Source organism: Kogia breviceps, chromosome 1, assembly GCF_026419965.1.
Source record: "Kogia breviceps isolate mKogBre1 chromosome 1, mKogBre1 haplotype 1, whole genome shotgun sequence".
In the NCBI taxonomy this organism is placed as follows: Eukaryota; Metazoa; Chordata; class Mammalia; order Artiodactyla; family Physeteridae; genus Kogia; species Kogia breviceps.
Genome location: NC_081310.1, coordinates 194,991,131 through 195,004,938, shown reverse-complemented (window position 1 = coordinate 195,004,938; position 13,808 = coordinate 194,991,131). Strand labels below are relative to the sequence as shown.

At 51.2% G+C, this 13,808-nt stretch overlaps 1 protein-coding gene across 4 annotated transcripts in view; it reads right to left on the bottom strand.

Annotated features, from left to right (window-relative positions):
* The window catches only part of CTNNBIP1 (catenin beta interacting protein 1), a 68,353-nt gene that overhangs the window by 45,328 nt on the left and 9,217 nt on the right, over nt 1–13,808 (bottom strand). The window lies entirely within an intron of this gene.

Sequence of the window (13,808 nt, the reverse complement as noted above, 5' to 3'; positions counted from 1 at the left end):
CCTCCTCCCCTTGGGTTAGTCACCGAGGCCAATTGAGAGCCGTGCTGGGAGAGGTCGAGGACCAGAGTGAATCACTCCCGGGCAGCTGATGGGCAAGTCCTGCACCTGCCCGAGAAGCAAACAGCACAACGAGCCAGGCACAGCTACCTCGGCGCTCCGCCCACTTTGTGCTCAGACTTGCATGGTGTTTGTGTGCTTGGGGAACATCTGTAGTTGTATATGGAAACATAAGTTTACACACACACACACACACACACACACACACACACACACACACACAGATGCAGATAATTTACAGCCTGCTAGTCTGGCCACAGGTCTGCTTGCCCCAAACACACCTCTTCTAGGAATCAGAGAACATTCTCTTCTCTTCTTTGGCCTTCCACACACACCCTCATCGTTTGGGTCCTCTGCAGGTTGACCGGGCAGGAGGGAGGCTGCTAATGGTGGGTGGAGGTGCAGGCGGGGGGGCCGGAGTCTCGCCTGCCCGTGGCAGCCCGGCCACCCCTCCACTGCGGCGCGTGGGCCTCGGAGCACTTGGTTTAAAGGTGGACTCCTGGCTCTCAGCCCTGCGGCGAGGACAGATGTCTTTGGATAAATTGAGAAACCTATTCTAGAGGACCAAGGGGAGCTCTGCAACCCATCTGTCTTCAGCAATCTCTGCTACTCACTCACCCGAGAGGCTGAGGAAAATGTGCTTTCCGGAGGAAGTGAGATTTAGAAGCCTCCCCTACAGGGAGATGCTGCTCTGACCCTGGGTCTCTGGTCTGCAGAGCCCTTTGACCAGTGATGGCCCTGGGATGGAAGAGCAGTCACCCGCCACTGTCACCCCCCCACCTCAGCCTACCGTACCGGAAAGACATTTACAGCGATTAATTGCTCTTTTATTCCTCTAGACTTCAAAGCACTGAAATACCAAGGAGCCCTGGGGAACCTTCTACCCAAGTCCCCACATTCCTTCAAAAAGAGATGAAAAGAGACAACCTTCTCCCACTTCTGAGGGGCTTTAATTTCTCCAACTATCACAACAGCCAATTAGCCTCCTACTGTCTACAGGGCTCCGACTGTCCAAGAAGCAGAGAGGAACCCTGGCTTCATGACTTGAAGGAGAGGGCGCCTGCGGGATGAGATGTCTCCTGACGGGACCATCTGGGGACTCACTCCAGCTGTGCCATTTGCCACCCGATGATCAGGTCAATGTTCCCAATTTACAGAGGAGGAAGCCGAGGACCAAAGCTCCTGGGGCCCCAGAGCCGGTGGAGACAGAGAGCACGCTCCCGGAGCTGGACTCTGTTTCCCGTTCTACCCTGTCGATGGTCAGCGGTGCAAACCTGAGGTCAGTCACTGCCCTCTGAGCCCTCCAGTTTGCCACTGGTCAAAAGGAAATCAGGACCTCTACCGTGTCCTCCCTCGGAGGCCGCAAGGGGATGAGGCCTGGGCACCAGCACCGGTCCGAGCATTCATAAGGGCCCTACTCTTGGTTTAATGCTCTCCCGTGGCCGTCTTACAATTCTGAATGATTTTTTAACAAGGGGTCCTGCATCGGGTGCCACAAACTATGTAGCCAGTCCAGAATGAGGGAAAGGATGTCAGGCTCTCTCAACCGCCAAGGGGCCGGTAACCTCAAGCAGACATCACATGGACTCAGGAAAGATTTACTAAAATAAAACCTCTCCAGGTGAACACAGCCCTGTGTCAGGCTCAGGAAGCAGGAGCTACAAAGGTGGGGCTGTGACACTAAGCCTGCCTTCCAGGAGCTACCAGAATGGCTGAGGAAACCACACTGCACAAGGCAAATGGAAAACAACACAGATCATATGTAACAATGAACCAAAAAGGCAGGTCAGGTTAAAAACACAAACACTTCCAAGAGTGCCAACTGCATGTAACGTGCCGTGCCCGGCACCTCCCCCTGAGCAGCTCAGAGGTGGGAGGAAAACACCCAGGGCCTCGACCCGGTGTAGCTGACTGGCAGAGTAAGGAGGTGTGCAAAGCTCTGTGACGACACAGAGGAAGGGGAGGGGCCGGCTCCCAGCAGGGGACCCTGAAACTGGGTCTTGAAGGATGCCTAGTAGGAGACGCTGGTAGAGAAGATGCGGAAGGGCGCTGCAAGCAGAGGGAACAGACGTCCTTTGAACAAACAATTACCGAGCATCTGCTTGTTATATGCTGGGCCCTGTGCTGGGCACTGAGGAAACACCGGCGAGCAGCTTGTGATGATGGCTCCCCGTGATCAGGGGAGACGGGCACGAAGCAAGTCACACCCCGGTAAACGGAGCCTCAGATGATGATAAATGATGGGGGCCGGGGGTGGTAAGTGCAAGGTGCCCTAGGACGCGCAGCTGGGAATCTGACCTCGCCCTGGGGGCAGGCACCCTTGGAGGTGACTTCTGAGCTGCTACCCAGGTCAGGAGAAGCTGGGCTGGGACACGCACACGCACACGCACACGTGTAAAGGTCCTCAAACAGGGAGAGACTGGGCCTTTGGGAAAACCGGAGGAAGAAGGTGTAGCTGAGGTCGGGGAGGCGGGTGAGGGGGGTCAAGATGCTGGGCCACATGGGTCTCGGCAGGGTGAGGAGAGGTTCAAGCGGGAGAGTCGGGTAAAGCCCGAGACCCCTGTGGCTGTGGCGTGAGGGCTGCGGTGTGAGGAGAGATGGGGAGGAGCTGGAGGGGAGGTCCCTGCTGGGCCAGGGGAGGGCCGGGGCTTGGGCTGCGGGGTGACGGAGAAGGGACAGTGAGGATGGGAGGGCTTGGGACACTTCGGCAGGTGGAACTGCGGGACAGGAGCAGCCTCGGAGCCTGGACTGCCACTGCAGCTGCGGGAGGGGGTGTGGGTATGATGTGCCAGCTGCCGGTCTGCCAGTGACGGCCCTGAAGACAGGCCAACAGCTGGGGCTGGGCTCCCCGGGCCACGGAGAAGCCCCTGGGTGGAAACAGAGCAGGCTCGTCCTTCAGATGAAGTCGGTACCACCGCGCACATCCACAAAGCGTTCTGGAGACGGAGTCAGAACGTGGCGACTGAGCAGATCCAGGAGACATCGGGGCACTTCCAGGAGACGCTGTGTTGGATGGGGCGGGGGGCTATGGGGGGCACTTTGGGGAGAAGGAGTGACGTGTGATGGCAAAGAACTGACATCCTGGCATATCACGTACCAGCCGTGTGGCCTTGGGGAACGCGTTCATTCATTCAATCGACAGACGTTCCGAGCACTTACTGGGACTGGGATACAGCAGTGCAAAAACAGGCAAAAGCCCCTATGTACATTCTGGGGAGAAGGGAGAACAGACAAAATGAAATAAACAAGAAGTAATCAGTGGGTAAATAACCTAGTAAGGAGGAAGGAGATAGGCACTCTGATAAAAAGCCGAGCTGGCTGAGGGGAAAAGGAGGTGTCAGCGGTCAGGTGAGCGGGTGAGCCAGGGGAAGCCTGGGGGAGCTGGACTGGGGCCCTGGGCGCAGCGGGAGGGACACCGGCGAGGGGAGGAGCGGGAGGGGAGCGGATCAAAAGAAGGATAAGGGTGGGGGTGGTGAGGAGCAGGACCTCCTTCCATGTTCCACGTGCTGCCCAAAATCCTTGGTTTCTCAACCTCAGCACTAGTGACATTCTGGACTGAATAGTTCTCTGTTGCGGTGACTGTGCCACCCATGGGCGGTTATTTAGCAGCATCCCTGGGCTCTACCAGGCAAAAGCACCTCCCCCTTGGTTGTGACAACCAAGCATGTCTCCAGACTTTGCCACGTGCTCCCTGGGGGGTAAAATCCCCACCAGGTGAGAACACTGCTTTAAAGAAACAGCTGAGGGGGCTTCCCCGGTGGCGCAGTGGTCGAGAGTCCGCCCGCCAATGCAGGGGACGCGGGTTCGTGCCCCGGTCCGGGAAGATCCCACGTGCCGCGGAGCGGCTGGGCCCGTGAGCCGTGGCCGCTGAGCCTGCGCGTCCGGAGCCTGTGCTCCGCGACGGGAGGGGCCGCGACAGTGAGAGGCCCGCGTACCGGAAAAAATAAAGAAAGAAATGGCTGACATATATTCTGGCCTGCTGTTGGCCGGGCGCTGCTCTGAACCCTCCACGTATATGAATCATTCAGTCTTTGCAACAAGCATCCCTATAAGGTTTTACAGATGAGGGCACTAGTCTATGCTCACCCAGCTAGCCCGTCCTAGTCCATTCTGGGGCAGGATTCGAACCCAGAACGTCCAGGTACCCCCCCCCCCCCCCCATGCTACACTGCTCTCCAGTAAACAAGTAAGTGGACAGAAACACGCTCAGCAGAGGGAGGCCGCCCTGAGCCTCATCTGCAGCCCCGGCTGCGAGTCCCACTTGGGGCGGCGCCTCAGGTCCCCCAGCGACATCAAAGCTGGGGCACCAGAGAGAACTTCCACGAGCTCCACTCTCAGTAATTAAACCGCAACCTCCCGGACTCTAGGGCCTCATGAGCAACCACCTTAATTAATAAATTCCACATTTCAGCCTCCTCCACCCAAAGCCAGGCTCGGCGTTCTTGAACCGCACTCCACCAGCAGGAGCAAAACAGGTGTAATGACGGCTCTGCAGCTCAGGCAGTTTGCAGGACGCAGCACCATTCGTAGGTGATGAGCTCGGGATAAGGAATTTGTCCTGAGGTCACCAACCCAAATTCCAACCTGCCCCAAAGCTCCTTCCTGCCCTGCGAAGCCAGGTGAAGTTGCAGAACCACAGTGATAATTACTGTGGTTGCTAGAGCATTCCTAAGGGCCAGGCACAATGTCAGGCCTGTTGAGCACGTGGGGTCCTCATGACAAGCCTGCAAGGCAGGAATTATTCCCATTTTATAGATGAGACAACCAAGGCTAAGAGAAGGTAAGTAACCTGCTCAAGGCCATGGAGCTAACAGGTGACAAGCCTGGATTTGAAAACCCATGCTTTCTCTCCATCCTACCAGCCCCGTCTAGTTCAGAAGCTGATAGAAACATTAGCCATTTTATTTTATTTTATTTTTTTGGCCACACCCCATGGCATGTGGGATCTTAGTTCCCCAACCAGGGATCGAACCTGTGCCCCCTGCACTGGAAGCACGGAGTCCTAACCACGGGACTGCCAGGGAAGTCCCATTAGCCATTTTAACTGAAATTGAAATGAAAATCCACTTTACAGCAAAAAGGCAAGCCAGAGCCCCAAATAACTGCTAATCAGAAAATGAAATAAGGCAGTATAAGAACTAAATACAGGGAATGGTTCTTGATGGAATCCAGGGAGGGGAGAGGTGAGGGCATCATAGGCCGCTGTTGGGCAACCGGAGAAAATTTAATAGGGAGTATTTATTAAATATTAGTATTGTATCAATGTTATATGTGTTGAATATATTGTGGTTACATTGGAAAATATCCTGGTTCTTGAGAGATACAGGCTGAGTATTTAACGGTGAAATGTCTCAATGCTTTGCAACTTACTCTGAAATGGTTCTGGAAAAAAAGTGTGTGTATGAGTGTGTGTGTATATGTAGGCATGTGTGTGAGTATGTGTATGTGTATATGTGCGAGCATGTATATGTGAGTGTATGTGTGTATGTCAGTGTGTGTGAGTGCTGTATGTATATATGTATGTGTATATATGTGTGTGTTTGTATTAGTGTGCGTGTGTATATGTGTGTGTGTGCAGGTGTGTATGTGTATATGGGTGTGTGTATGTGTATATGTGTGTGAGCGTGTCTGTATATGCACGTGTTTGTGTTAGAGTATGTGTGTGTGTTTATGTGTGTTTGTGTGTGTGTGTGTGTGTATGCGGAAATGTGTGTGAGTGTGAGTATGAACAGAGACACAGTGCGTGAGCAAATACGGCAAAGGTTAACACTGGTGAATCCAGGTAAAGGGCACAGGTGTGTTCACTGCACTATTCCAAGTTTTCTGTAGATTTGAAATCAAAATTAAAGGTCAGGAAAACGTTAAAAAGCCCCTGGGAAGTGGGGTCGCAGCAGGAGAGGCTGCAGTTGCTCTGGAGGCCCCAGGGCGGCCCTCATCCGGTGGGGAGCAGCTGGGAAGCCCAGACACCAACAGGCCCTCCTCCCCGGCCACAGGTCTGCTGCACAGGAGATTCTGGAACTCTCAACACCCACCCTCCCAACACCTTCTACCTCAGAGCTGCCACCTGCCCCTTCACAGCAACAGGGCACTTTCTCTTCCAGGTGTGAGCTGCTCTGATGAAGGCCCTCCGGTGAACTTCTCGAAGCATTAAAATCAAGTCCACATGACACCATTCAAAACAGCCCAACGTCCGGAGCGCAGCCACCCTGCCTGGCTGCCCAGACAACAGGGGGAAAGGCATCAACACAGAAAACCACAGTCAGCCTGGGAAGGGGGCTTCGGGGTGCACCCTCCTTTCCGTGGCCTGACTCCCCTCGGACGGAGCCTGCCGGCCACTCCTGCACATGGAGCGTCACACAAACCAGAGTACACGGGGGCAGGCACAGACCTGCATGCTGGACAGGAAGGGGCTCCCTCCACTGCGCCCTTGGGCAGGGGTGGGCAGGCAGCCCCTGGCCACTCACCACGGTCCCCGCTCGGCGCTGGTTCTCAGACGGGGGCATTTGGCAATGTCTGGAGAAAGGAGGAGTTTTGATTGTCACAGCCGGGAGGATGCTCCTGGAAAAGAACCACCTGCAGTGCACGGACGCGCCCCGTCCCCCCAGCTCCACGCCCATGGCGCCGAGGACGAGAAACCCCGCCGGCTGGCCACCTTCGTTACCACTTGCACCAGGCTCCTTCAGCATCTCCAGCCTTCACATCCGCTGTACCCTCAGCCTAGAACGTTCCTCCCTATTTACTGTTCACTGTTCAATCGTTAGCTTTTTGAAGCCTGTGTTTGCACACTCACCCAAACTTCCTCTACTCAAAGCACTGCACAAGCACTGCACCTGGGTGTCTGTGCCTCTATTTCCACCTCCAAACTGGAAGCCCTCTGAGGGCAGGCCACAAGGTGGTTTAAGTCCTTCGTGGGCCCAGGCAGCCTTATTCTCACAGACATATTAAAATGGACCCAGGGACCTCCCTGGCAGTCCAGTGGTTAAGACTCCGCGCGCCCAGTGCAGGGGGCCCCGGTGCGGTCCCTGGTCAGGGAGCTAGATCCCGCGTGCCACAACGAAGACCCGGTGCAGCCAAATAAATAAATAGATAAATAATAAAATGGACCCATATCTCTCATTAAATAGGATTCTCATAGAACTCCTATGAGTAGAGGGAGCAGACACTTTTTCTTTTCAGGTCTCCAGTATTTTTGTGGACCCTCGAAAAGCTTGAAGACTGTAGGCTCTGTGCTGAGGACTCCGGTGGGTTCCTGCTGCTGTCAGTCGCATCTGGAGTCCCATGCACAGTTAAGTGAATGAACAGATTTCAGATTCACCTGGGAACCACGAAGGAAGCCCCAAGCCTCAGAATGTCCTCACCTCAGAGAACCTAAGCCATCAAGGAACTGAAGGAGCCTGCATGTACAGACTATAAGTGTTGATGTAACTGGACTGGTAAAAGGCATCTGTTTAAAACTTCTGGGGACTTCCCTGGCGGTCCAGTGGTTAAGACTCTGCGCTTCCACTGCAGGGGGCCCAGGTTCGATCCCGGGTCAAGGAACTAAGATCCCGCATGCGGCATGGCCAATAATAATGATAATAATAAAAACAAAAACTTCTGGTTAAAAAAAAAATTTATCCTGTGATTTTGGCCTGATTGGTAGAAAAGGTTACCCAGAGCTCCCTGTCTCTTCAAGTCCTTTTTACAGCTAAGCAAGAGTACCTGGCAGGCCTGCTCTGACAGCCTCTGCAGTTCAGCCAGCACAATGCAAACAGGAAGGGAACGCGGAGCCGGGGGAAGTTTTCTCGGCTGCACTGGGACACTCTGGTCCCGGGCGAAGTCCTTAAGCTCTGTAGTTCTGACCGAGGGACGTGCAGGTGGCTGGTTTTATCCCTGCACAGTCGGGGGACAAGGACAGAAGGAAAGAAAGGCATCTTCTGACCTAATTTTAAAAGAGGTTCTTTTTTCCTTCGCAGAGAACAGCTGGAGGCCTGGAACCTGGCCAAACCGGAGCCTGAGACCTGAAATCAGGAACCAGTGCGCCTACAAAATCCAGCTCCGGATTTTCCTCTGATTCAGTCTGACCTTTGGCCTCTTGCAGGTTCCAAGGGGGTGGGTAATGCAGACTCCAGAGCCCTTGTCTGTTTATGAGTGGATGTAAGGGCAGGCGCTCTCAGCACTCGAGCGGGTGCAAGCACCGCCTCCCTCTCCTGGGCAGGCTCTCTCTTCACCGCGGGCTGAGCGCACCTGGCGGTGTCAAAAGCTCACCTGTGCAGGCTGGTGGCAGAAGAAACACTTCTTCTCTCCTGTGACCTAGATCAACATCTGAGATGCCCCCAGCGTGCTGACAACCCACCACCGCCCCCCCGCCCCCCCCCCCCCCGCCGAGAGGGAAAACTCAATTTGCACTGCTGGTCAGCCTTCTTAGGGATCGGGCTGAAGTCAAATTTGGGCCGGAAGGACCAGTTCCAAGCCTAATAATCCCGGGGAAGGAGCCTGGCCAGGTTTCACAGACCTTGGGTCACCTCCAGAGAAAGAGGCCAGAATGGAAATTTTAACCCACGGAAGCTCCATCAACCCCACTGCCCACAGCTATGCCAACTCTTGCAGGGTCACCATTTAAAACGTTAATTAAATTGGGAAATTTAAAAGTTGTTGTTTTTTTGGTGGCGAGGCTGTTTTTTTGTTTTTTTTTTTTTAATGAGGAAGGGGAAAAACTGACACAGTGCTGTTTATTTATCAGGAGCTACATAAGGTCCCTTCACTCGGAGCCACCTGGGCTTGTTCACAGCAGCCTCCTGCTGAAGGGGACAGGCCTTGCTCTCAGGGGCAGGCCCAGACAAGGTGGCCCAGGTCTTCCGATGCCTGCCAGCAGGTGGGCTGCTCAAGGACCACCGCCCTCTCCAGCTCTGCCCCGACTCTCCCTCCATCCCTTCCCTCCGTTGAAGTCTCCTATAATTGGTTCAAATAAATAAGCTTCCCGGACCAGGCTCACTGCATCCCCTCAGAACGGGGCCAGAAAGGCCTCCAGCTTCCTGTTGTGAGAATTAGGTCATGAAACCAACTGGGCTGCTCGCAGGGCAATGGCTCAGCCTCCAGAGCCAGCCCCCTCCTCACTGCCCAGCTCTGGGGATGGCTGTCCTCAGGAACCAGCTGAGAGGCCCCAGGCCTGGCCTCCTGGGTGAAAATTCTTATAAACTCTTAAGAACCTAAGTTCTAGGATTACTGCCTCCTCTTTCCCATAGGCTTTCAGCATACAGGTATGTGCCAATCTGCATAAAAATAAAGCTACGTTTGTTTACCTCGAAAACACATCCATACGATTGCAATACACTGCAAGCATTCATTACACCCGCATGTCACATAAGCCACACTGTTTGTTTGTTTGGATAACGGCTTCTGCTCCGTGACACAGGCCATGACCTTCCCTCTCCTTTCCCTCCAGCCACCTCAGAACAAAAAATAATCCAAGGAAGAAGGAAACCTCCCCCAAAGAGGCTGCGGAACACTGTTTCCTTCCTCCCTAAATGTTTAACAAGCTAATAATCAAAATAAAAAAGATTTTAAACAGAGGCAACTTCAGAATCTACATGTGTTCGTTCCATTAACTTGCTGGGGAAGTCGCATGAAGATGAGAACTTCTGATGGGTCACAAAACTCATCCAGTCTGGAGACAATGATGCCGGACGCTGGAGGGGAAGGGACGGACGATCAGGGAAAATGCACAGGCTCTGCGGAGACGGAGACGGGAAAACACAGCACCCCAGACAGCAGGAATCCACGCACAGGTACCTGCTCAGGGCCAGGGCCACTGTGGAAAAGCTCAGGAGACTGGACAGAAACGGATGCGAGGCCTTAGGGGCCTGTGTGAAAGCTCTAAGAAGGAAACTCCCCCCAGTCCCAACGGGCTGGACACAAACACCCAGACCAGTGTAGGGGAGGAAAACGTTTCCCTTCTTCCCATTAAGGTCTTTGGTTAGTCTAATAATTAAATTGACAGGAGACATTAACAAGAGAAAAACAAACTTAATTTCCTACATAAGGGAGCCCCAAAGATATGTGGCTTGAAGAAGTGACCAGAGCAGGCATCTCTTATATCTTTTAGACAAAGAAACGATAAATTTGTGAAGAACTGACAAGACAAAGAAGTTTGCGCTTGGAGTAGTAAATTAGTAAGGAAGTAACAAGGTTTGTTTATACAGCCTTCTCAGCCTTGAATCCCCTGTCTCTGGTGATAAGGATGCCTTCTACCCCCTGGTACAGGGAAGGTACCTTTCACATGGGAGATTTATTTCCTTCTTTCAGGGGGATAAAGGAGGGTCAGAGTGTCCTTCCTGCACTGGCTGTTTCTCAGGAAACTATAATTCAAAATAATCAATATGCCAAAGTGGTATATTTGGGGATGGCATATTCTGCTCCCCACCCACTCAGCACACCCAGATAATCCAGTTCAGAAGCCAAAGCCCCATCATCCATTTGTCATGACACCCTCCACCCCCAAAGCCACGAAACCATTAGTCACCAAAGTCACAGAGAGGGAGAAGCTCCCAGCAAAACTGGCCTGCAAGCGCTCCCCTGGCAAAAAGACTCCTGGTTTTACAGGCCAGCTATTCACCCCAGACTGTTAAATTTCATAAAATGAAAGCCAGGACCTTTCACAAGCCCATATCCACAGAATGCAAGCAAAACCTGACCTCTTGCAAAAACTCTCAGCTGAGAGGAAAAAGCTTATATGGAGGTTAGGGAGAGAGAGAGGTTAGTTACACTACACATTAGTTTGATGGTATTCCTGAGAATTAAGACTTTAAGTCTCAGAGAACTAAACTTCCTTGCAAATTTACCTGGTGCACATGACACAATGTTAAAACAAAACAAAAACAGAAAATATAGGCACCAAGGCACACTGGTTCTTACCTGCTTCTAGAAAAGTCATGTAAGCCTGCCAGAAAGTAACTCAGTCATAAGACTTCCAAGTCCCAAATAGAATAACTCACCCAAAGAAGAAGTTCCAGGACTTCCCTGGTGGCACAGTGGTTAAGAATCCGCAGGGGACACGGGTTCGATCCGGTCCGGAAGAGCCCACATACCGCGGAGCAACTAAGCCCGTGCACCACAACTACCGAGCCTGCACTCTAGGGCCCACGAACCACATCACTGAGCCCATGCGCCACAACTACTGAAGCCTGCATGCCTAGAGCCCAGGCTCTTGTGCTCTGCAGCAAGAGAAGCCACCGCAATGAGAAGCCTGTGCACCGCAACAAAGAGTAGCCCCCGCTCACCACAACTAGAGAAAACTTGTGTGCAGCAACAAAGACCCAATGCAGCCAAAAAAAAAAAAAGAATTTTTTTAACCAGTTGCTGAGCACTTAAATTTTCTGTCTTTTATTACTGTTATTGTTTTTGAATATTTTTTAAAATTTATTTTATTTATCTATTTTTGGCTGCGCTGGGTCTTTGTTGCTGCGCGTGGGCTTTCTCCAGTTGTGGTGAGTGGGGACTACTCTTTGTTGTGGTGTGCAGGCTTCTCATTCTAGTGACTTCTCTTGCTGCGGAGCATGGGCTTCAGTAGTTGCAGCACACGGGCTCAGTAGTTGTGGTGCACAGGCTTAGTTGCTCCACGGCATGTGGGATCTTCCTGGACCAGGGCTCGAACCCATGTCCCCTGCATTGGCAGGCAGATTCTTAACCACTGCGCCACCAAGGAAGCCCAATTTTTTTTTTTTTTTTTTTTGGCTGCAGGAGCTCAGTTCCCCAACCAGGGATTGAACCTGGGCCACAGCAGTGAAAGTGCCAAATCTTTCTCTTTTTTTAAAAATTTATTTATTTGGCTGCTCCAGGTCTTAGTTGTGGCACATGGGATCTTTAGTTGTGGCATGCATGCAGGATCTTAGTTCTCTGACCAGGAATCGAACTCAGGCTCCCTGCATTGGGAGCATGGAGTCTTAGCCACTGAACCGCCAGGGAAGTCCCGAAAGTGCCAAATCTTAACCACTAGAGCACCAGGGAACTCCCTCTCTTTCATTGCTGTTAAGAAGCAGTATTTTCCTACATGTATCTTTATGCTTTTGTCTGTCTATAGGATAAATCCCTACAGTCTTAGTTGCTACAGCAAAGGGTGCATGTGTTTAAATGTTTAGTATTTTGCCAAGTTGCCCTCTATGGACATGGTGACCTTTTATGTGCCCACCAAAATTGTGCAAGAACATCTGTTTTTCCCCATACCTTGGCAGAAGTTGATTTGTTGCTAATCTGATAGGTAGGAAGTGGTATTATCATTATAGTTTTAATTTGCATTTCCTGATGAGGAAATAGAGCATCATTTTAGATCATTAAGAGCAATCTGTTATGTCGTTTGCCCATTTCTTTCTTGGGTTGGCAGTCTTCTTGTTGATCTACAGATGTTCTTTATATATCAAGGCAGTTTGTCCTATGGCTATGATATTTGTTACACATATTTCCCCAACTTGTCATTGTTCTTTCGATTGTATTGTTTTATCCATGTAGAGTTTTGATTTTTATGTAATCATATTTTAACATCTTTTATTTTATAACTTACAGATTTCATTTCGTATTATTTCCTTCTCCCACTGTTTTCTTTTAATATACTTACTAGTTTGTACTTTTAAAACTTTGCTCCATAACTGAGTGATCCACAAACCAGCCTCACCAGAAGTGGGGCAGGTTGGCATTGTGTGCCTCCAGTGGGACGTGGACAACGTCAGCTACAATCATTTCTCACCAAAATGTTTACCCTTACTCCAATTCTAAGGAAAACCAGACTAATAGTCAACGGTCCTGGACTCTAAAAAAATGTTAATGTCGTGATAGACAAAGAAAAGCTAGTGAACACTCTAGGCTAAGGGAGAGGAAAGAGCTTGGGAACCTAGTGAAGTTGAGATCTTCGATTGGATCCCAGATTAAAAACTGGTGCAGGCCAAAGTAAGGGGCGTGGTTGGGAAAGTTGTATGTGGGCTGTACATCAGAGAACACTGCTGGGTCAACAGTAAATTCCTTGGGGCTGAAAATAGTATTGGGATAATGTCGGAGCATGGCCTTAGGAGATGCAAAGTATCTGATACCTGCAACTTGCTTTTTTTTTTTTTTTTTTTTTTTTTTTTAATAAGGGCAGCTCTTCAGCTTTCTTTTTTTAAAAAATAAATTTATTTTTGGCTGCGTTGGGTCTTCGTTGCTATGCGTTGGCTTTCTCTAGTTGCGGCGAGCGGGGGCTACTCTTCATTGCGGTGCACAGTCTTCTCATTGCGGCAGCCTCTCTTGCTGCGGAGTACAGGCTCTAGGAGCACGGGCTTCAGTAGTTGTGGCACGTGGGCTCAGTAGTTGTGGCGTATGGGCTTAGTTGCTCTGTGGCACGTGGGATCTTCCCGGACCAGGGCTCAAACCCGTGTCCCCTGCACTGTAAGGCGTATTCTTAACCACTGCACCACCAGGGAAGCCCACAACTTGCTTTCAAATCGCTCAGCATAAGTATAACCAATCAAAAGAATGCCAGGGAACCATTAAAAGGAATGGGGTAGCTGTAAATGACCTCAGACAGTAACTTAATGGCTCTGTACCTCAGTTTGCTCATCTGCAAACTGTGGACAATAACAATCCTTAGTTCACAGGTTTGTTGTGAGGAAGGAATGCATTACCACAAGCAAAGCACTTTTAACAATACCCAGCACAGGGGAAGTGAAGCGGTATTAGCCAAATGATGACAACGATGATGATGGTGGAATAGAATAAGTTCCAGTATTTACCGTGAAGTGAAAAAA